This window comes from Acipenser ruthenus, chromosome 23 (assembly GCF_902713425.1).
Source record: "Acipenser ruthenus chromosome 23, fAciRut3.2 maternal haplotype, whole genome shotgun sequence".
Lineage (NCBI taxonomy): Eukaryota > Metazoa > Chordata > Actinopteri > Acipenseriformes > Acipenseridae > Acipenser > Acipenser ruthenus.
Genome location: NC_081211.1, coordinates 18,579,483 through 18,592,519, shown reverse-complemented (window position 1 = coordinate 18,592,519; position 13,037 = coordinate 18,579,483). Strand labels below are relative to the sequence as shown.

The window sequence follows — 13,037 nt, the reverse complement described above, 5'->3', positions numbered from 1 at the left end:
AGACATGAAACTAAATTACTATGAAATATAATTTTTTTTTAAAAAACCCTTTAAAGTGTTACATAACCCTGTGCAATGCTTACAAGAAACACATGGCTTTATCTTTGCTGTATCCTGTGCTGTGCATATTTCACCTGCAGAGATTTCTTCTTCTAAACCTTGCAGTGCATCCAGTTCATGCTCCCATCAGCTGCATTGCTAGGGCTCGATCCTTAGAAGCCTTTTCTCCTGGCGAACACTCCAGAGGTAATGTATTGCCCTATTGATTATGACCCATGATGTGTGATTACAAATTTCAAATGAGTCAGCGATATGTTTAAAAATATAACATTACAGTACAGACAGTCAGGGCAAGGTAACGTAATGCAGTTCATGTCATCTTTACAGGGTGTTGTGTAACACTTTAAGCACTCAAGATGTTTACAGAGGAATCTCCTTTCAAGAAATAGGAGTTAATTAAAGTCATGTGATTATTTTATATCCTGCAGTGTCTGGAGTGGGACAAAAAGTGGAAGCCAATGGAGCAACACCATGAGAAATAATACTATAGTTAAAAGGTGGTGGAATTTAGATTTACTACTGTTTAGATCATTAAAATAAAATCAATTTTATGTAAATAAATACTTCTGCTGAGTGCCATTGCCATCATTATGATATACAGGATTTATAAACTGGAATGAGGTATATTCCATGTTGAGGATTTGAATACTTAAAAAAGTATTATTCAAACAATCCCTTTTTCAATACAGTGAGGACTACATAATCTTATTTGGTTAATATGTTAAACCTCTCTTGAGGCACAATTAACTCAAGTAATGAGTGTAGCTCATTTTCTGATAAAAAACAGGAAATCAATTGATGGTAATTTCTACAACCATACATGCTATATAAATGCAATGAGCAAAGCGACACATAGCTCATTAGCACTGAATTAACCAGGGTGTATTACATGTTGTTCTCCCTGTAGTAAACCATGAGCTATTGGAGTTGCAGGTGTGTGAGTGAAGAGAATATAAAGAATTGTCCTTATATTCTCCATCAATAAGACCAGCTGTTTGGTAACGTGGTACCACAGCTGTATCCAAGGAAATCTTGCCAACATGTCTTCTTGCCAGAAAGCATCTTTGCGAAGGATTTGTAGAGAGACCATGACTCACACAACAGCACACGGCATCTCCAGCATTTTGCGTTCCAAGTCCACATTTCAGAAGAACTGCTGGATCGTCTTTGTCATCTTTGTTATAACATGCATGTTGTGGCAATGCAGTGAACTCATCATTGCCTTCTTCCAGTATCCCTCGCAAGAGAGGACCACCTTGGTCAACAATTCCAAGCTGAAGTTTCCCGCTGTGACCTTCTGCGACCTCAACCAGGTTCGCAAATCCCTTCTGAACTCCAAGTACAGCTTCCTGAAGAAGGAGTTGCCATTTCTGGACAATGACTTTGGCTCTAACTTGACGAGGAGCTTGGAGAACGATCATGAGTATTCCTACAGCCTGGATTATGCGCTGTCCAAACTGAGCATTGAGAATCAGGCAGAGGCTGGGCATCTGCTGGAAGACATGCTCCTGTCTTGTAAATTCCATGGAAGCAGATGTAACAAGAGGTAGGGATATCAACTCTGACAGCACCCATTGAGACTTCATGCCAGGGGCACACAATTCCAGTCTTTGAGGTCCGAACTACTCCTGGTCTTTGTTCCACCTGTACCCTGAATTATTTAATACAACCAATTTAACCATCTTCCAGGTCCTCATCAATTCATTATTTAATGATACCTTTAAAACCTGGAGGATCTTTATGACTGGATTTGTACACCCCTGTTTTATTCATCAATGTTTTCAGAATATTTAAATTTGTATGTGTTTAAAATCCCTGTGTGTTTTGTCTAATAATTTTTGTTAAATGCTTACAGTTTCTTCAGTACCTTCTTGCATCACAAGTTTGGAAACTGTTACACGTTCAATAGCTTGACGAAAATGGGAAGCCGTGGGCAGCTGATGAGACGGGAAGTTCTGAATGCCACCAAGGCAGGATTCAGTTACGGTGAGTGCTGTGTCATTGTTAACAATTTCATCCCTTTTTTAAAATAATCACTCCCATTACCTTGTTTCGCTTTGTAGTTTTTTTTTCTTTTTGTTTTTTTAATGCCATCGACAAAGTTAAGGTAAGGAGGGTGTTTTTAATGCTGTCACTGAATGCTGTAACAAACCTGAGTAATAATGTAATTGTTTCAAGGGCATTATATTTCCTATTTGCACTGGCCATATACTTGAAAATATCCTCACCACAAGAAGAAGCGAATGAGGCTGAAAGCTGAGGTCCATTTAAGCAATATGAGTGTCAATATAACAGACTTCACTGTCCTATAACTATTATATGCTGGTTTATTAATGATACAACTATAGCTGTATTCTTTTAATCATTCCCACTCTTTAGTCCATTGTCAGTTTCATTGGAAAGAGGGAAAAGGTTGATGAAGCGAATAAGTTTCAGTTGCATTGCAAATAAGCAAAAACTAGCGCTGTTGTTGGGAAATTCAATTGGCTTCAGCTAAGGGTAGGGATTTTGTTTCGCTTCTACTAGGTCTAGTCTTGGAGCTATTCATAGAACAGGATGAGTATTTGGAGCTGCTGAGTCATGCGGCAGGACTACGTTTTATCATCCATGACCAGAAGGACATGCCGTTTCCTGAAGACGATGGAGTGAACATCCCTCCTGGGCAGGAGTCTGACCTCTCCATTGTGAAGGTAAAGTAGAGAAATATGTTTCTAATAAAATGATTCACATCATTTCTTGCCTCCTAATCCGATTCATGGAAAGCCCCTAATCAGTGAAATATGCTTCTGCTTGAAGCCTGTCTCCAGGGTGCCAGGCTGGTCGATTTAAACATGTAAACACTAACTGGACAGAGCAATCTTTAGCAGAAATATGTCAGAGGTGCCGTCAAGGATAAAAAGAAAAGTGGGATGCCACAATGTTGGACAAAAACCTTTAAAATGTAATTTTTTATGTTGCAAAACACAAGTGTATATCCTTTCACTGTAGCAACACACCCATAAATATTAACTGGTTAACTGTTAATTATCAAAATAGACGTCCGAGAAACAAAATAGCTATAGATATAACTTATTGATAATTCACAGATTAAACTTGATAAGGAATGTAATGTTCTCAACAGCCTGGCTGAGCAAACAGACAAAAGTTTAAAAGTACTCCTCAAGAACAGCTAATGTACTAGTCTGTCATCATTCTATTGGAGTTCTGCTGCTGGTCAAACATGAGCAGATGTGTAAGAAATTGTATTTAAAATAGTCCATACTGAGAATGCTCTTCAGGTGCAACACCATGAGGTCCCAGGTGTACATTCACACAATCACTTAACAAACTGTAACAGTATCCATAAGAATAAATGTACTGAAAATACAAAATTACACCATGAGATTATTTTTGCAAAGCTCTAGAACGTATTCCTACATTTGATGAAATTCAAGTTCATCCCAAACTCTTGTTGCAGGTTTGATGGCAATGTTAATTAAAGCTAAGTGTCTGAAGCCTTAATATCTACTGTTATCTAAGTTGTTGCAAACCTACTGAACAATAACACTATTAAACTATGTTTACAGGAAATGATTATATACAGTATTAAAAATAAATAACGTATAGGTCAAATTATGTTAATAGACAATAATATAAGGTAGGTCCTATTATTGACAGCTTCACGTGCATCGACTGAAGGCCCCTATGCTAGCAAATGCAGTAATGGAGATGGGATCCAAAACTACTACCGAGATGCATACAAAGTTGGGTACACCGGGAGGTCAGTAACAAGCAGTATTATATGGTACCTGACGTGAGGTATTAACAAGGGCTATGGTGTGCCCGAGGTGTAACGGGAGGAGGGTACTTTTTTTGCGATTATTTGTCAGTGAAGATAAGGAATCTGTATTTTTATTTCTGCTTTATTTTTGTATTCATTTTATTGATCCAGCTGGGATAAGTAGCTCATTTATCCTTTCTTCAAGCTAGCAATTTTCCTGCCTTCGACATATACGATATTGCTGTAAACAAACTGTTTTAACCCAGGCCTGTAAGAAGACGTGTGGGCAGATGCACATCATTAACAACTGTGGCTGTGGGATGTGGGAGTTCCCTGTTCCCAAAGAGATGAACGTACCTTTCTGCAACATTACTAACAAGGATATTAGTAAGTAGATAATCCATGAAGGCATCAGTTCAAGTGAAATAGCCTGTTACTGTGTGATCGCCCTCTTCATACTGAACAGACCTGAAGAGCTTTTATTCACATGTATAAACAAAAATCAAGCTGCTGATGTGCGACACGAAGCAAGGCAAACATGCATGAAGGCATTCTAAAATGATCTATCTGAAGCTCTGAAATGTTTTGATTTCTATTCAGAAAGAACAGGTGTAGACTAGAAATAAAAGCTTTGTGAATACTGCCCCTGATCTTCTAGCTCTATACCTTTCCTACATTCAAACCACACTGAATTGCTGCCTTGACCACTGAACGGCTAATGATGCTATGCTATTCTCTAGATCGCTGTGTGCAGATCTTCGAAGACATGTTTGCTCACGATGAGTTGGACTGTGGCTGCCCACTGCAGTGCAAGTGAGTGAACAACGTTGTCCAGCTCTCGTCAGTTCAATGATAATTTTACTTTTACTTGTGCTGTAGTTTTCCGAAGGATCATCTTTTAATAAAAATACATTGCATATTTTAAAACGTGATGGCATCAGAAAATGTTGTGAATGACATGAAGCTGTTGGGCCCATTCCTTCCTGGCACACTATTTGCCTCTAATGGAATGTAATTCCTTATCTAAAGGTTTCTTAATGGTCTTAATGATTTTTATATAACTACTTCACCTGGTAAACTATGCCATTTCACTAGTGATACCTAATCTACTGTATAGTGTTCAGGATTTGATGTTGTGTGTACTGCCTCCTTCTTTAGTAAATAGTTATTCTATTTAACATCTTTAGGATCTTCAGAACATGTTCATCACATCTCTTTATAAATGTGTACCGTGGCATATCATGGTAAAAGCTAAGCTCTCCAAAGTGCAGCAAAGCATAATGAAAGCAAGGTGAAGAGTTAAATCACAGATAAGAACAGTATGGTAAATAATAATGGTAAAGTGCCTGTAAACTCACCATGCAATCATGTTCATTTAACAGGGAGGAGATATTTGAACTGACTCTGTCTTCATCCCAGTGGCCCAGTGCTGTCTACATGGTAAGAATGACAGATACTCTTAGTAAATACTGTCATGTACTTGCATTATCATTTTTGGTACAGTGTATTAATATGTATTTTGACTGCCAGCCACTTGGCCTGAGAGAACCAGTACATCAAATGCTTTTGAAAGTTATTTCAAAATGTAATTTGTGACATATATCTTCTGTTGGGTCTCACAGAGTCTGGCCTGTCACTTAAGAACACACAGAAAAAGAGCCTGTAAATGCTATATTTATATATGCATTGTATTTACTGTTTATAATACATACTTAAATTTGTAATTAGTACTGAAACGAATCACCTTGTAACATTTGCTCCTTGTAATGTTTTTTTCTCTCATGAAAGGGCTGTATACAGTACTTGTAGTATTGTAATGGCAGATGCAGCACTATCACTTGATTTTAAAAGCAATGTCTCAGATCCAATAGGAAAAATAAAATGTCAATGTATTATAAATAGGCAGACAAGCGAGAGGCATTGGGACTTAGTAATCAAGCTCAAGCACTGCAGGGGCTAAGTGATGTCAGCTGGTATTCTAGAAAGAGTAATTCAGGCCTTCAGTCTTTGCAGTGACCCTGTGTGTTCCCTCTTGCAGGGTGAATCTTCAGTCTTTGCAGTGATCCTGTGTGTTCCCTCTTGCAGGATGAATCTTCAGTCTTTGCAGTGACCCTGTGTGTTCCCTCTTTCAAGATGAATCTTCAGTCTTTGCAGTGACCCTGTGTGTTCCCTCTTTCAGGATGAATCTTCAGTCTTTGCAGTGACCCTCTGTGTTCCCTCTTGCAGGATGAATCTTCAGTCTTTGCAGTGACCCTGTGTGTTCCCTCTTGCAGGGTGAATCTTCAGTCTTTGCAGTGACCCTGTGTGTTCCCTCTTGCAGGGTGAATCTTCAGTCTTTGCAGTGACCCTGTGTGTTCCCTCTTGCAGGGTGAATCTTCAGTCTTTGCAGTGACCCTGTGTGTTCCCTCTTGCAGGATGAATCTTCAGTCTTTGCAGTGATCCTGTGTGTTCCCTCTTGCAGGATGAATCTTCAGTCTTTGCAGTGACCCTGTGTGTTCCCTCTTGCAGGATGAATCTTCAGTCTTTGCAGTGATCCTGTGTGTTCCCTCTTGCAGGATGAATCTTCAGTTTTTGCAGTGACCCTGTGTGTTCCTTCTTGCAGGATGAATCTTCAGTCTTTGCAGTGACCCTGTGTGTTCCCTCTTGCAGGGTGAATCTTCAGTCTTTGCAGTGACCCTCTGTGTTCCCTCTTGCAGGATGAATCTTCAGTCTTTGCAGTGACCCTGTGTGTTCCCTCTTGCAGGGTGAATCTTCAGTCTTTGCAGTGACCCTGTGTGTTCCCTCTTGCAGGGTGAATCTTCAGTCTTTGCAGTGACCCTGTGTGTTCCCTCTTGCAGGGTGAATCTTCAGTCTTTGCAGTGACCCTGTGTGTTCCCTCTTGCAGGATGAATCTTCAGTCTTTGCAGTGATCCTGTGTGTTCCCTCTTGCAGGATGAATCTTCAGTCTTTGCAGTGACCCTGTGTGTTCCCTCTTGCAGGATGAATCTTCAGTCTTTGCAGTGATCCTGTGTGTTCCCTCTTGCAGGATGAATCTTCAGTTTTTGCAGTGACCCTGTGTGTTCCTTCTTGCAGGATGAATCTTCAGTCTTTGCAGTGACCCTGTGTGTTCCCTCTTGCAGGGTGAATCTTCAGTCTTTGCAGTGACCCTCTGTGTTCCCTCTTGCAGGATGAATCTTCAGTCTTTGCAGTGACCCTGTGTGTTCCCTCTTGCAGGGTGAATCTTCAGTCTTTGCAGTGACCCTGTGTGTTCCCTCTTGCAGGATGAATCTTCAGTCTTTGCAGTGACCCTGTGTGTTCCCTCTTGCAGGATGAATCTTCAGTCTTTGCAGTGACCCTGTGTGTTCCCTCTTGCAGGATGAATCTTCAGTTTTTGCAGTGACCCTGTGTGTTCCCTCTTGCAGGGTGAATCTTCAGTCTTTGCAGTGACCCTGTGTGTTCCCTCTTGCAGGGTGAATCTTCAGTCTTTGCAGTGACCCTCTGTGTTCCCTCTTGCAGGATGAATCTTCAGTCTTTGCAGTGATCCTGTGTGTTCCCTCTTGCAGGATGAATCTTCAGTCTTTGCAGTGACTCTGTGTGTTCCCTCTTGCAGGATGAATCTTCAGTTTTTGCAGTGACCCTGTGTGTTCCTTCTTGCAGGATGAATCTTCAGTCTTTGCAGTGACCCTCTGTGTTCCCTCTTGCAGGGTGAATCTTCAGTTTTTGCAGTGACCCTGTGTGTTCCTTCTTGCAGGATGAATCTTCAGTTTTTGCAGTGACCCTCTGTGTTCCCTCTTGCAGGATGAATTTGCAAGACAACTCAAGATCTCCGATGGGAAGCTAGCACAAGTAGCTAGCAACAGTATCAGGTAAGCCATGATGATCTCATTTCCATTTGCTGCTCTTACTAGACAAATATTAACAGACATTTAACTGAGAAAGTGCTTGATTTATTTGGTCTTTTGATTTTTTTGGTAATTTGGCCATATGTGACCCTTAGCGAGAGCCGAGTTCAAATTAGCTTGAAGTTTTAACATCTACTCTCATGTAATGAAAATCATTTTTTTATTTATGTACCAAAGTTTTGAAAATCAAACGTCTAACAGTGCATGCAAGTTACTGTGTTTCTGTTAGGACTAAAATACAAACATCCCAAAATCGAAGCAATTGTGGTATTTCGATCTACAAGAGTTTTAAGAGCTATTAAATAGACTCCACCTTTATCATGGTTTTAATATTTCTTAAGCATTGCCAAATGTTACTCAAACAGTTTATAACTCGATTCATAAAGTGAAAGAGTGAGGTAACCCCCACAATATGAAAATCCTATCAGATGGGTATATTTACCTCAGTCCCATAACATTGGTCATTTATAAATCCAATACTGTAGGGTTTTCTGGAACCAAGAATGCACGTTCTAGGTCCTGGCACAAAAAAAGTATATTATTTATAATACCAAAATACATTTACAGTAAATGGATTTTTTTCTTTTGTTTTTCAGGGATAATCTTGTGAAAATTTTTATCAACTACCAGCAACTTAACTATGAGCTGATTGAGGAAGCCCCAGCCATCCGGGTAATCAATCAATCAAACAGTACTTTATTTATATAGCACCTGTCATACTAAAAGTAGATCAAAGCGCTGTATGGACAAAACAGAAGAAAATCATACATACAATTCAAGTGTATAGAAATTAAAGAAAAAGAGAGTTTAGAATTCAGTTTTAAAAAGCTCATATAAAAAAAATAAGTTTTCAATGTTGACTTAGTCATCAACTGATGTAGCACTTCTGATATGAGGTGGCAGTGCAGTCCACAGTCTGAGAGCATAGTGTTGAAAAGCTCTCTCTCCCCTCCGTTTTGTGCACACTTGTGGGAGGCACAGCAGGCCTGCATCAGCTGATCTCAAATCACGAGAAGGTATATATGTGACGAGAAGCTGCTTTATATCATCTGATTTCATACCTTTAAGCGCTTTATAAATCAGAAGTAACATTTTTAAATCCACTCTGAACTTCACTGGGAGCCAGTGCAGTGAAGCCGGCACAGGAGTTACATGGTCTCCTTTTTTCATTGTGCTGAGAAGCCTAGCAGCTGCATTCTTTATCAGCTGCAGGCGTTTTATGGTGTGACCCGGAAACCCAGCGGACAGATCATTGCAGTAGTCAAGTTGGGAAGACACAAAAGCATGAATTAGTTTCTTAGCATCAGACGAAGAGAGAAATGACCTAATTTTAGCAATGTCGCGCAAATGGTAAAAGGACACTTTGGTGACATTGCGGATATTCGACTCAAAACATAAATCAGAGTGAAATAAAGACGCCTGGCTTTTTCACTTCCATTTTTATGTTTGTGGTCAAATTGCCCAGATCTATTTTTAGAGATTTTGTTGCTTCTAGTCCCTGCTGAGAACCTAATAACAGAACCCTGTCTTATCAGAGTTTAACTGCAAAAGTGTTTGGAACATCCACCTCTTCACATCAGTAAAACATTCAGCTAAGGCTGATAAGCCAGGGTATCAGCAGGTTTTACAGAGATGTAGAGCTGTGTGTCATCGGCATAGCAGTGAAAGTTAACACCATGTTTACAGATTATCTCACCCAGCGGTAACATGTACAAAGAGAAAAGAATGGGTCCCAGTATAGAGCCTTGGGGAATGCCACAGACAACCAATGAAAATCTAGACACACAGTCTCCTAATGAAACAAATTGCTGTCTGTTAGTGCAATATGACTTGAACCATTTTAAGACAATACCGGACAATCTAACCCAACTTCTGAGATGATCAGTTAAAGCGGTATGTTCCACTGTATCAAATGCAGCACTAAATCTAAAATAACAAGAATAGATACACAGCTAGACTCTGCACTTAACAGAACATCATTCACCACTCTGACGAGCGCAGTCTCTGTACTGTGCGCACAACGGAAACCCCACTGAAACTTTTCAAGCACTTTGCTACCTTCAAGAAATGAATTCAGCTGGTTTGCTGCCACTTTTTCTAGAACCTTAGCCAGACATGGCAGATTTGAAATAGGTCTATAATTGTTTAAAGCAGCAGGGTCTAGGTTTAGTTTCTTAAGCAGAGGTTTAACCATGGCCATTTTTAAGGCAGAGGGAACTACTCCTGATGTCAGTTTACTGTTTATTATAGCCAAGATAATTTTACTCAAATCATTGAAAACTGCTTTTAGAATGTTGGTTGGAATTGGATCCAACAAGCCAGTGGAAGAATTCATTGGTATTAGGAATTTATTGAGCTCTTATACTGTAATCTGAGAGAAAGATTCCATAGCAAAACGAATCTGATTACACTGCATATTCAAAAGAGAGCCATCTGTGGAAATTTGATTCATAATATTAATAATCTTATTTTGAAAGTAATTAAGAAATTCTTCACATTTAAAAGTTGAGGATTTGAAATGAGGAGGAGCATCAGAGGAGTGATTTACCAGCTTATCAATAACATAAAAAAAAAATATGTTCTTTAAAACACGTTATCCACACAACCAACACCTTTAATTAAAAACAGCTGCAATTTTTGTAACACAGCCAAATTCAAAACTTCTGATATTCTATGTGTATACCAATTATCCTCTGCTGGACATATAAGGGTATGCATGCTCCAAAATAGCCAGCTGAACCAGCAATGTCATTGAACATTCCAGAATTTGGTGTCTGCTTTTAATCAAGCTGTCATGAAACCCAACTAAAAATATAGTGGCATAGTGTACAGTATATCTTGCAGATTGTTAGCAACAGCTGCCACAGTCTGCCAGCCTGACGATTGTTTTTAAAACGTATTTAAAGAGTTATTAAAGGTCCCTGTGCCAGAATATATTTTTCATATTCCTGGATAATATTTTAAATGACACAGGCTACCTTTTTTATTTTTGTATTGCTGGTTTGCTGTTGCACCCTTGCAAGTCCCTCTGGCAAAATTGCTTAGTTTTTTCAACACAGATGGTTTGAAATAATTGCAGTTGGTGTTATTTGTCTAATTTTAAGTGTTTCAAGTTTTGGAGATAATTTGAACATAGAACAAAATGTCTAGAAAGTAGAGTATGCAGTTTTACTGAGGCAACATTTCAATCAGAACTACCCAAGTAAATCATATGGAAGCATTCAAATGCATTGTGAAGCTACTGAATTAGTTTGGAATAGAGACAACCCTACCACGATACAGGATTTGTGTAACTGTTATTTTAGCCCCCTTATAATGAAGTTAGATTGCTAACTGGAGGGTCAGTGGTTGGATCGTCACTTGTAGGCCAGTTTACCTTAATCAGTTCAATTTCGCATTGGCTGGATGTTAATTTTAGTTCTATGATTGAGCCCATCCATGCCTGGACAGTCTGGAATTCATTTATTTCCTGTTGTAGTAAGTGTTTAGTTTTTTTAGTGGCAGATACAGTACTGTGTTGTTGTATTATGTAATTTATATTTCACTGTGGACTTGTGTATGTGTTTCACATATTTGAACTGCAAGTTAATAATTGCATAACCCAGATTTCTGAAAATAAAGCCTAAAAATGTTTCTGGGGGTATTGACCTAACACCCAATTCAAGATTTGTCTTAATCTGACCACTCTTATAAATGTTTACTAAGGTAAAGCATACCACAATTTTGTAAAGCATTGTAAAAGTTAACATAGACAAGCATGGTTAAGAACAGTGAAGAATGATAAAGCGTGTTGAACTATGGAACACTACGCTAAATACAAAAGAAAGGACTAGTAAACAAATACAGTGTAAATTTACCATGCAGTGTCTGGCCAAAAATGGAAGAATGTGTCCTGAAATGTATGCAAAGTTGTGAGGTCACGTGAAGTATTATGTGATGTGTCCTGTGATCTAATTGCCCTAGAAAAACTGTTTGACAGTTGTGCGCAACTATTCAGCAACAACCATGAGAAATCAGATACTTCACAAGGGGCTTGATAGTTGTTGCCCATGGAATCAGCTCATCTCAATGAAGTGGCTTGCATTGACCAACATGTCCATTAAGACAGTCTCCCTTATGTCCCTGGAATGGCAATGTTTGCTGAAAATCACCACCGGAAACCACTACTCCGGTCACAAGCAATAGAGGTGCAACAATGCCCACATTACAGAAACCTTCGACACTGGAGAACACACACCTGTTTCCACTGCAAATACGTGCCGGCAACGTTATTCATTCTCATACAGTATATATCAAGCAGGCAACCATTGACTCTTTATTCTTTAATTCCCTGCATTACATTTCCGAAAGAATGCTATGCAGAAAGCACATTGACTTTTCCTATCTATGCCAGTATACAGCTGCTGTGATTGGTGTCTGGTTTCTGTATGCATTACCTCTTACATGTCTCTTGAACCCCCCCAGGCGATCGATCTCGTGTCCAGTATCGGCGGTCTGGTTGGTCTGTGGATCGGAGTGTCAATCTGCACAGTGGCCGAGTTTCTAGAGCTCCTACTAAACGTCATCATTTTCACAGTGAAGAAGAGACTGATTCGGAAAAACAAGAAGGCTCCATTAAATCCGTACATGATTGCTCACCAAACTTTCAAGCCAATTGTATGAAGATATTGCAGCTAAATTGTTTCACCCAAAACTGCCTCAAGTTCATTCTTGCTAATCATTTACTTATAAATTACAATACACTTGGTTATAGATTATAACTAAGGTAAAACTTAAAAGTAACTAAAGTAAGTCAATTAATATTCTTTTTTTATTATTATTATTATTATTATTATTATTATTATTATTATTGTTGTTTGTATTTTTCTATTCAGAGTATTATGCTCCATTAAATGATGGCCACATGATGGCAGAAGAATACAAAAGAATATGTGTATGGAAAGTATTATTTAAGTGTCATAGCATACAACAGGCTGTGTGGGCATCCTGTCATATGTAGACCCCCTGAATGTACATTCATTCGGAAATGTTTACACACCTGTGATCATTTTCAAAACTGTAGAAGTTGAAAAACGTAACTCTTTCATGCATGAAATATTGAAAATAGCTGAAAAAAAGCAGTTTTGCACACACAATAAATATTTTTTTATTGAACTTTTTTTTCCCATTGCTTTATCCCCATATGAGGTCATCATGCATTTGTGTCTTCCTTATGCCCACATATCAAGACTAGAAAAAAGTGTTTTTGTATCCATTCCCATATCTGGTTTCCTTAGCATGGTTACTAGTTTCCTGTTTGGCAGTATTTTGTGGTCTTCCACTTGTCATAAATTGAC

General features: G+C 38.9%; 1 long non-coding RNA gene across 1 annotated transcript; it reads left to right on the top strand.

Moving 5' to 3' along the window:
* The first annotated feature begins 7,536 nt into the window (after positions 1-7,536).
* Positions 7,537-12,822, top strand: LOC131699729 (uncharacterized). Its single transcript, XR_009308280.1, has 3 exons — positions 7,537-7,665; positions 8,298-8,373; positions 12,166-12,822. It is a non-coding gene; the product is annotated as an uncharacterized LOC131699729 (long non-coding RNA).
* The last annotated feature ends 215 nt before the right edge of the window (positions 12,823-13,037 follow it).